The following is a 10,723-nucleotide window of genomic DNA, read 5'->3' on the forward strand; positions in this document are numbered from 1 at the left end:
GGGGAAGGGTTCATAATAGGAAGATGGTTCTTCTTGGTATAGTTGTGGTGGTTCAATGTTTTCCACTCTTTTCACTTGTTGCACAACACACTCCATGGTTGCTTGAAATTGATCCAATGCTTACTTGAGACGATCCCTTGACTCTTGTTCCTCTTGGATAATGTGATTAGGATCATGTGGCTCTTAGTTCAATGGATATGAGTATTCTTCCATGGGAGGTTGTGGTGGAAAGTAGTATTCATCTTGTGGTTGAAAATTTTCATATATTGGAGGTGGTTCATCTTGGTAATAATGTGGAGGAGGTGGCTCTTGAAAATATTGATGTTGTGGTGGTTCCATATATGGCTCATATGGCTCAAAAGTTGGTTGGTGTGATGAATATTGATTAGGGTCATATGAAGGTGGTTGGTGAGAAGGGGCTTGTGAGTATGGTTGAGGGTCATGTTGAGGGTATGGATCATAGGCATATGGTGGTGGTTCGTGAAAGTCATAAGAAGATTCACCATAGCCATTGGGTTGGTATGCATCATAGAATGGCTCTTCTTCATAGTGCATTGGTGGAGGTTATTTCCATGAGGATTGATCATATGCATATGGCTCCTCCCACCTTTGATTGTTCCATCCTTGATACACATCTTCATTGTAATCTCCACTCCCTACAACATAGTTGTAATCACACTCATAGCCAAAATGAGAATTCATGGTGAAAAGAGAAAATAAAAACAAAAAAGTAACAAACCCCTAAAATTAATAACCGTAGTATTCAAACCTCGGGTCGTTCTCCCTAGGAATTGTAATGAAGTGTTTTGTTATTGGTTGTGAGTTATTTTTGGGGTTTTAATAAGAAACATGAAAGATAAATTGCAAGAAAGTAAACTAAGGCCTAAAAAGGTCTTGGCAAGGGTTGGTGGTCAAGGATCTCTATCCTAATCACTAACCACAATATGAGAATTGGCAAGGATTAATCTCATTAAATCATCCTCTAACTAGTAGTAAAGGAAAGTCAAATGAGCTATATCAATCCTAGTCCATAAGTCCTAACTCTCCACTAATTCAATTAGTGAGAACTAGAGTCAATGGATCCAATCATCAATTACTTGGACATTAGCAACTCAAGAGTTCCCTAGTTACCTTTCCAAGCCAAGAGAATAAAATTCTACTCTAAAATCCTTCCAAGCATTTCATCAAACACTTGGAAGGCACAAAAGAAAAGCATAGTAAATCAACAACAAGAATTAATTCTAACAACAATCAAATGTAAAGAATTAACAACAACAATTAAAGGAGACAAGATCTATATGAATTACATCTTATTGAATTGAAAGAAAATGGAAGGAACAATAGTAGATCTACAACAAAACATAAGAACAACACAAAGGAAATCACAACAAAAGAATGGAAGAAGAATGAATGTAACTACAATGAATTGAAGATTAGAAGTAGAAGAATGAATGAATGGAAACCTAGATCTAAGAACTAAACCTAATCCTAATCCTAATCCTAGAGAGAAGTGAGAGCTTCTCTCTCTAGAAACTACTTCTAAACTAATCCTAATGAGTGGGAATGAACTAATGTCCCTTTGCTCTTCAATCCTTGGCTTTAAATAGCATCTTTGGCGCCAAAGTTGGTTGGGATTGGCCCCACAATCCTTGAGAATTCGTTGGCCACATTTTTTATTAAAAATCATAAACCAACACCGACGCGTACGCACACATCATGCGTACACGTCCATGGGGTAATTCACAAGGTGCGCGCAAGCGCCAGGTGCGCGCGCGCGTCCATGGGCGAGTTCAACTTCTTTGACTTTTCATGATTTCTCCACTTTGCATGCTTTCCTCTTCACTCCTTTGATCCATTCCTAGCCTTTTCAATCTGAAATCACTAACAAACATATCAAGGCATCTAGTGGAATCAAAGGTGAATTGAATTTAGCTACTTTAAGGTCTAGAAAGCATGTTTTCACATCTAAGCACAAATAAGGAGACAATCACAAAACTATGCTAATTTATTGAATAAATGAGGGTAAAAGGTATTAAAAATCTCTTAAAATCAATACAAGACAAACCATCAAAACGGGGTTTATCACCTATTCAGGGTACAATCAAATCTCGATATACCCAGCTGATCAAGAAAAAATCCCATTCTTAAAACCCAAAGCGAACTATTGCTACGTCGTCATGCCGTTCAGACTCGAAACGCAGGAGCTACCTGCCAAAGGTTAATGAACAAAGTCTTCGCAGATCACATCGGAAAACTGATGGAGGTATACGTGGATGACATGTTAGTAAAGACATAACACGAGGAATCATTACTATCCGACCTCGCCCAAGTATTCAATACCATAAGAAAGCATGGCATGCGACTTAACCCTGTGAAATGCACCTTCGCAGTAGAAGCTGGCAAATCCCTAGGATTCATGCTCACACAAAGAGGAATCAAAGCAAACCCGGACAAGTGCCAGGCCATACTCTATGTCAAAGAAGTGCAACAACTCAACGGGCGACTGGCAGCCTTGTCCAGGTTTCTAGCTGGATCAGCCATAAGATCTTTCCCCTTCTACGCTACGCTAAGGAAGGGAAAGAAGTTCGAATGGACATCAGAGTGCGAGCTACCTTTCCAGGATTTTAAAAGATTCCTGGGACAACCACCCGTTCTTACTTGACCTCGGGAAGGAGAAGTACTCATATTATACCTAGCAGTAGGAAGCCGGGCAGTAGCCTCGGCACTAGTCCGAGAAGACGAAAGTGGACAGCAACCTATATACTTCATCAGCAAAGCACTACAAGGGTCCGAACTGAACTATCAAAAGATAGAGAAGTTTGCCTACGCTTTCATATTAACCACTCGACGACTTCGTCCATACTTCCAGGCTCACACCATTAAGGTTTGGACCAACCAGCCTATAAAAGGCATTCTGCAGAAAACAGATTTAGCAGGGAGAATCCTACAGTGGGCAGTCGAGTTGTCTGAATTTGACCTCCAATATGAAGCTCCGACAGCGATCAAATCATAGTATCTGGCCTACTTCATTGTAGAGTACACTGACACCCTAGAAATCCCTACAAAGTGGAATCTTTATGTGGACGGTTCTTCCAATAAAATGAGGAGCGGAGCAGGCGCGATAATAGAAAGTAATCAGAGAACCTAAATTGAACTCTCATAAAAATTTGAATTCCCTGCTTCCAATAATCTGGCTGAGTATGAGGCACTATTGGCTGGTTTGAAGCTGGCTAAAGAAGTCGAAGCCCATAAACTTGTCATCTTTAGTGACTCACAGGTTGTCACATCGCAAATAGCAGGGACCTACCAAGCCAAGGATCCGGCTATGAAAAAATACCTGGACAAAACCAGGGAACAACTTGGACAATTCCAGTAATATGAGATCCAACATATACCTCAGGAACAGAATGCTCGAGCTGACGCACTCTCAAAATTAGCTAGCACCAAACCAGGGGGCAATAATAGGAGCCTCATCCAGGAAGTACTGTAGAACCCATCAATCTCAGAAGAAGAAAAAATCTTAGCCATATCAGGCCAAGATCAAGGATGGATGACTTCCATAATTAACTACCTCAAATCAGAGATACTCCCTACAAATAAGCAGGAGGCAAAGAGGTTAAAACGGGAGGCACAGTATTATACCATCATAAACAACATTTTATACAAGAGAGTAATTTCGACAACTCTACTAAAATGTGTACCGACCTCTAAGACAAAAGAGGTATTGGAAGAGATACACAGTGGCGCCTGTGGGAACCATCTCGGAGCACGAGCCCTTGCTAAAAAAGTACTCCAAGCCAGACTCTTTTGGCCGACTCTGCAAAAAGAAGCCACCGAGTACGTTAAGACGTGTCCACCATGTCAGAAACATGCTAACTTCCATATTGCCCCACCAGAGGAGCTCATCAGCGTAATATCACCTTGGCCATTTGCAAAGTGGGGACTCGACCTTCTCGGGCCCTTCCCCCAGGGGTCAGGACAGATTAAGTTCCTCATTGTAGGAGTAGATTACTTCACAAAATGGATAGAGGCAGAGCCCTTAGCCAATGTCATGGCCTAAAGAAGTCAGAAATTCCTATATAGGAACATTATCACGAGGTTTGGGGTTCCTTACTCCATCACCACAGACAATGGCACTCAGTTCACAGACGCAGGCCTTAGAAAATTGGTAGCCGACTTGAAGATAAAGCACCAATTCACATCCGTGGAACACCCGCAAGCTAATGGACAAGCAGAAGCTGCCAATAAAGTCATACTAGCTGGGTTAAAACGGAGGCTGCAGGATGCAAATGGAGCCTGGGACGAAGAACTCCCACAAGTCCTATGGGCATATCGGACAACTCTACATTCTACCACAAAGGAATAACCCTTCCGATTGGCTTATAGAATGGAGGCAATGATACCAGTAGAAGTTGAAGAAGGATCTCCCAGAACGATCCTCTACACTGAAGAAGCTAACTCCCAACTCCAAAGGGAAGAACTTGACCTACTCTCAAAAGTCCGAGAAAGGGCTCGAATCAGAGAGGAAGCGCTAAAACGCCACATGGCGTTAAGATATAATCAAAAGGTAGTGCAGCAAAGCTTCGCCAACAACGATCTCATCCTAATCCGAAATGATATAGGAACAAATCGACCCAGAGAGAGAAAGCTAGCAGCTAGTTGGAAAGGACCCTACCGAATCACAGAGGTACTGGGAAAAGGTTACTACAAAGTGTCCGAACTCGAGGGCTGAGGGCTACCGAGATCATGGCATGCCTGCAACCTAAGAATGTATTATAGTTAAAAGGTAATAAAAGATCTTAGGACAAAGGTGCACTCTTTTTCCTAAAAAAAGGTTTTTTAATGAGATACCAAGCAAAGATCTACAAAATTACCTAGGGTAAGCACCCACATGTATATATTTCGCATATTTTCTATTTTTAATAAAGTTTTTCAGATTTCCTACAAAATCTCTTTATCAAGACGCATTATTTTGAAAACGCAAAATTCATCGCTCGATTATAAAGCTACAGATTGGCAAAAGTGAAAACCAAATTCTTTGTCCGACGAAATCAACAAAGAATGAAAACCGAATTCATCAAAGATTGACCAAGCGAGGATCAAACTCTACAAAATTGGCAAAGATGAAAAGCGATAAAAACAGAATAATGCAAAAAGTTATAAAAAGCAATCCATGAATAGAGACCTGACGAGGTCTGAAGCAAAAATGGATTGCTAAGAAATAACTTGTAATGGACCGACGCAAAAGAAGGCGGACCAAATCAAAGCGATAAAAAGTTATAAAAAGTAATCCCTAAAAAGAGGCCTGGCCAGCCCTAAAAAGCGGATTACTAGAAATAACTTCCAAAGGGACCGACATGAAGAAGTCGGACTAAAGCTACAAAAAGTTATAAAAAGAAATCTGTAAAAAAGAGACCTAACAATGTCCAAATAAAACGGATTACTAGAAATAACTTCCAAAGGAACCGACATGAATAAGTCGGACTAAAGCTACAAAAAGTTATACAAAGTAATGCGTAAAAAAGAGACCTGACAAGGTCCAAATAAAATGGATTACTAGAAATAACTTCCAAAAGGACTGACATGACGAAGTCAGCCCAGAAAGCTACAAAAGTTATACAAAGTAATCCATAAAAAAGAGACTGGACAAGGTCCAAACAAAATGGAATACTCAAAATAACTTGGGGCAGACCAACCGACATGAAGAAGTCAGCCCAAGGCGACCAAAAACGACAGAGTTATAAAAAGTAAACCCAAGGGGTTACTAGAAATAACTCAAGAAAAGATCAACTAAGAGAATCAACAAACCGAAGGCGCGCGTCAAAAGGGAGACAACTCGACTCGAAAGACCACGACCTCGCCAAAATCAATTTACAAAGTATTCTATCAAAGAATACTCAAACAAACAACTAGCCTTAAAAGGAACACTTCAACTAAGGCAGGAAATAAACAAAGCACAAAGGCAATTAAAAGAGGTCAAACAATAAACACTCTGAAGATTCCCGGAAAGTGCTAAAGAAAGCTGTAGGCAAGCATATCACAAAGAAACAATGCAGTTACCATAAAACAAGACTCAAGAGGCCACTTGAAGCCGACCCCAAGAGCAAGAGAAACTATTTTGTTGTTTAAAACAAAGTTGCTAAAGTAGCAACTGGAGTATCCAAAGTCAGAGATCACAAACTTACAAAACTAAAGAGTTCAAAAGCCCACAAAAATCGAGCTATACACAAACATATCAGAAAAATTATAGAGGATCCAAAGGCTTCCCAGTAGCAGCATCTTGGGGAGAAGGAGGGCGAGTTTGAAGGGGAATTGCGTCCACTGTCCCATCATCCCGGTTTAAAATCTGGACGTCTAGATCAGATTCCGGCTGAGTGGCTTCAATTGCAGGAGTTGAGGAAGATGGGACAACAGAGGCTTTGGCAGAAGTAACCGGAGAAGGGAGGACATCATCATCATCATCAGGGTCATCAGGAATGATCTTACCATCCTTTACAATGTTGTCCAAACTAAAAAGGGTAAGATCGAGCTCGGGTGCAAGAACTCGGACCTGATCCTTCAGATTCTCATAAGCAGCATTCACACTACCTACAAAGATGACCCTGGAGCTTGGCATAGTCAGCTCGAGAAGAATCCAAACCCTTCCGAAACTCCACCATCTCTCTATAGGTCCAGACATAACTATCCTTATGCTTCTGGGCTATCTCCTCAAACAGAGTCGCCAAGGCTATAGCCGCTGTAGCCCGAACCTTTTCACCCTCCAACTCTTTCTCCAGTTTCCCACTTTCTTCTCGAGCTCCTCCTTCAATCCCTTGATCCTATCATATTCTGACTTGGCCTCCTCCATGAAAGCCTTAGTGGCATGAACAGGGACATCCTGAGCAGTCCGGACTAAGGCTACTCCAATGTGCGCCATTCTCACACTATTTCAGGTAATGAATTCCAGATGGTGAAGGATGGATACATCATCTGTAGGCATAATGCCGTAAGGAGCAATTTTTTGTCAACAAACCCCACGGCATCAAAGTCAGGGGCATCCAAATTGAAGGGCTCAGCAGTTCTCGGCTTTTAAGGAGAAGGGCCAGCAACAGACGGGGAGGCAGCACTGGAAGTTGACAGAGGAGGAACAAATGAGGCCAATCAGACGTTAGGAGTCGGGATGATCTTTTTAGGACCAGAAGCATCCGAGGTCGACCTCTTCAAAGAAGCCCTAGACGACCTCTCCTCAGAAACCTTGGCCGAGAGGTTTAGGGCAGCAGTTGCCTTCTTCACCTTTTTAAAGGCCCTCATAGCATCATTGTTTTTAATCATCTCTGAAAATATGCAGCAAGAAAACCAAGTTATAAATCGAAAAGAAAAGGGATAAACTCAACAAAATAAAGCAACACAACAGATACAAAAGAAGTCGACCACTACCCAGCTCAGCTCGGAGAAGTGAAGGATCTCCTAGAAATTTCTTGGTATCAAGATGGGGAGGCTGCCCCTAGTTCTCTTCTAACATAGTAACAAGGGCTTGTTCGACCTCATCCAACATCTTCCAGGAATATCTAGACACCACTACATTTTGTTGCCACTCCAAAGGAAAAGCAGGTTCATCATTCTCATCCAGAAAAAAGGGACGAGCTCCTTCAACAGCTCGGACCTTGAAGAAATAGTTCTTAAAATCACGGAAGGATTCATCATACATGGAGAAAACCTTTTTCCCCGGGAAGCTCGGAAGGAAACACAGGCGGCCTTCTTCTTAACCACACCAGGCTTTGTCAGAACAAAAAGGTAAAAGAAGAGGGATTGGGAAGGCTGGACACCCAATTCATGACACAACAATTGAAAGATTTTTATGAAATCCTAGGAATTGGGATAGAGTTGGGACGGGGCCAAGTTATAAGACCACAACAGGTTGGTTTCGAAAGGAGTAAAAGGTAGAGTAAGATTCATCTGACTAAAAAAAATCGTACGCATAGAAAATAGGGCGATCTCCAGCAGCCCGAGTGGAAAAACAAACTCTCTCTTCAGAAGTAGGGGATACAAGCTCATAGTTCTTCTCATCATTACCGTTACTACAAATCCTATGGAATTTCCTAAGTTGCTCACAAAATTCAGAGTCAACTAGTGAAATACACAAAAGAACCATAGAATCCACCCAGTCGACCATGCCAACAAAAACTTGGGAGGATGTCTCGACAATATTCTTACGAGAAGACACGGATCAACTATTCCTACAAAAAGGAAAAAGGGGGTTACTAATCAAATAGCTCGGGCAAAATAAGGAAGAACAGCTCAGACAAAAATGGATACAAACTCAAAAACTACAGCATACAGAATATCAGAAATAACAAAAAAAAAAGGAAACCCCAGAACACAACCCAAAGTCCTGGGACATCCTTTGGAGGCAGTAATAGAGTAAGAGCTAAAGCCTATGACCCGATGTCTACCAGCAAGAGAAGAACCTTCTTCTCAAAACAAGCGACACTCCGAAAAGAACTTTCACAAAACAAAAAAGATATTATACATCAACGCAAGCCAAAAAGCAACCTTTTTTTGGGAATCAACAAACTCATCATTCCAAAAGCAACAAAACCGAAGACACAAGCAGAAACGGTAGCTACATGAAAACCCCTAAAAGCGTCACCTATCAAGAAATGCGCCAAGATTCAATAAAGAGACTCTTAGAGCACGCATTATGGCAGCAATCAGAAGCAACAAAAACAGAGAAAAGATTCAAACTTTCCAACACAAATGCAAGCAAGATCAAAGCTTTTCATGACTAAACAGAACTTTAAAAGGAAAGAGCGTAAAAAGGAGAAGAAGAAAACCAACTTGAGGTAGATGACAAAAGAGGCAACGAGGAGGCTACGAAGCACGAAGATGAAGGAGCTTGAGAAATGAAAAGGTAAAGCGCCAACAGTTAGAGAAGGAAAAGCAAAGAGAAAAAAATTGAAGCTTTGCAAAATTCAAAAGATATGAAGAGGGAAGCAGAAGAAACGGCCAAAGAGGAATTAAATGAGTCTTGAAAAACCCTCGCACGTTTCCAAGAAAAAGCACGGAGAACAAAATGCACATACCATTAAAAGAGGAGAGAGGAAAATGTTTTGTATTCAAGCTACCAAATAAAAGCTCTACGATGAGTTCAACAAAATGCTCGAGCTCAACTTTTCCAAATAAAAAGATCGAAGTCTAGCAAAAGGAACGACCTCAAGGGGAAGACCGAGCTCGGAGCAGGGCCACTGTTCATGCCCTGGGTCGAGCTGTACGACCCGGGCAGATCAACGAAAAATCGACCGACCTGTTCAGATCAGGACTACTCGACCTCTTTATAAAAAGAGGTTGGCCAAATCACTACAGAGGCCCAAGAAGGCCCAAGAAAGAGGAACACGACCCAAATCTAAAAGCAGCCCGAAGCCTAGAGAGATAAAGGCGGTTCCCTTAAAGATAAGATAACTTCACTCAAAGATAAGATAAGATAACTATCTAATCTCCAAAAAGGTCACTCCACGCTATTATAAATGCACTGGAGCACCCAGGTATAACTTATACTCTGATTCTACTAAAACCCTGCTTAATACCCTTGCTAACTTAAGCATCGGAGTCCCTTGCAAGTACCACCACCCTCCAGTGACGAAGGATCAGCACCATCATCAAGTCCATCAAGTCGGACACATCAGCTCTGACCCATACAGAAGATCTCATCCGAGATCGACCTACAGTTTCAGGTAACCCTCAGAACAGCGACTGAATCCAATTATGAAGGAGGTGGTCCAAAAGGAAGTCATAAAGCTCTAGGAAGTCGGAATTATTTACCCTATTTTAGATAGCCCATGGGTAAGTCCAGTACAAGTGGTGCCCAAGAAATGGAGAATGACAGTGATTCACAATGAGAAGAATGAGCTTATCCCCACAAGAATTGTCACAGGATGGCACATGTGTATTAACTATAGGAAGGTCAATAACACCACAAGGAAGGATCACTTCCCCCTACCCTTCATTGATCAAATGCTTGAGAGACTAGTCGGCCATGCTTTCTATTGCTTTTTAGATGGATATTCTGGCTACAATCAGATTGTAGTAGACCCTCAAGACCAGGAGAAGACGATATTCACTTGTCCCTTGGAGTATTTGCTTACCAGAGGATGCCGTTTGGACTTTGTAATGTCCTAGCAACTTTTTTAGAGGTGTATGCTTTCTATTTTTTCAGATATGGTTGAAAAGTTCATTGAGGTATTTGTTCATACCCTGACCGAGCTCCCCCAACTCGGAAGTTCATAGAAAGGTCCGACCTCGTCCCAAGGCCCACGCCTGAGGTCGGACCTCGGACAAATAAGCTAAGAAGGCCCATCAGAAGGAACGAAGCCCAAAACCTAAAGGCCGAAAAGGCCTAAAGAAAGGCGGTTCCACAAAGATAGGGATAAAGCTCCCAAAAGATAAGATAAGATAAGAATATCTTATCCAGGGAGGATCACGACCAACTACTATAAATACACTGGAGCACCCAGGTATAACTCATACTCTAATTCTACTCAATATCTGCTTGGACCCATGCTAACTTAAGCATCGGAGTGTCATTGCAGGTACAACCACCAGCCGCTCGGCACATCAAGCTCGGGTCACAGCACCCTCACCTCGGGTCTTGCCAGACGACCGAGCTACACGTTTCAGGTAACCCCCGGAACAGATTCATAGGACATTCATAACTTTAAGGCATAGACACTAAGACACTAATGATCAT

Source organism: Arachis duranensis, chromosome 6 (assembly GCF_000817695.3).
Source record: "Arachis duranensis cultivar V14167 chromosome 6, aradu.V14167.gnm2.J7QH, whole genome shotgun sequence".
Taxonomy (NCBI): domain Eukaryota; kingdom Viridiplantae; phylum Streptophyta; class Magnoliopsida; order Fabales; family Fabaceae; genus Arachis; species Arachis duranensis.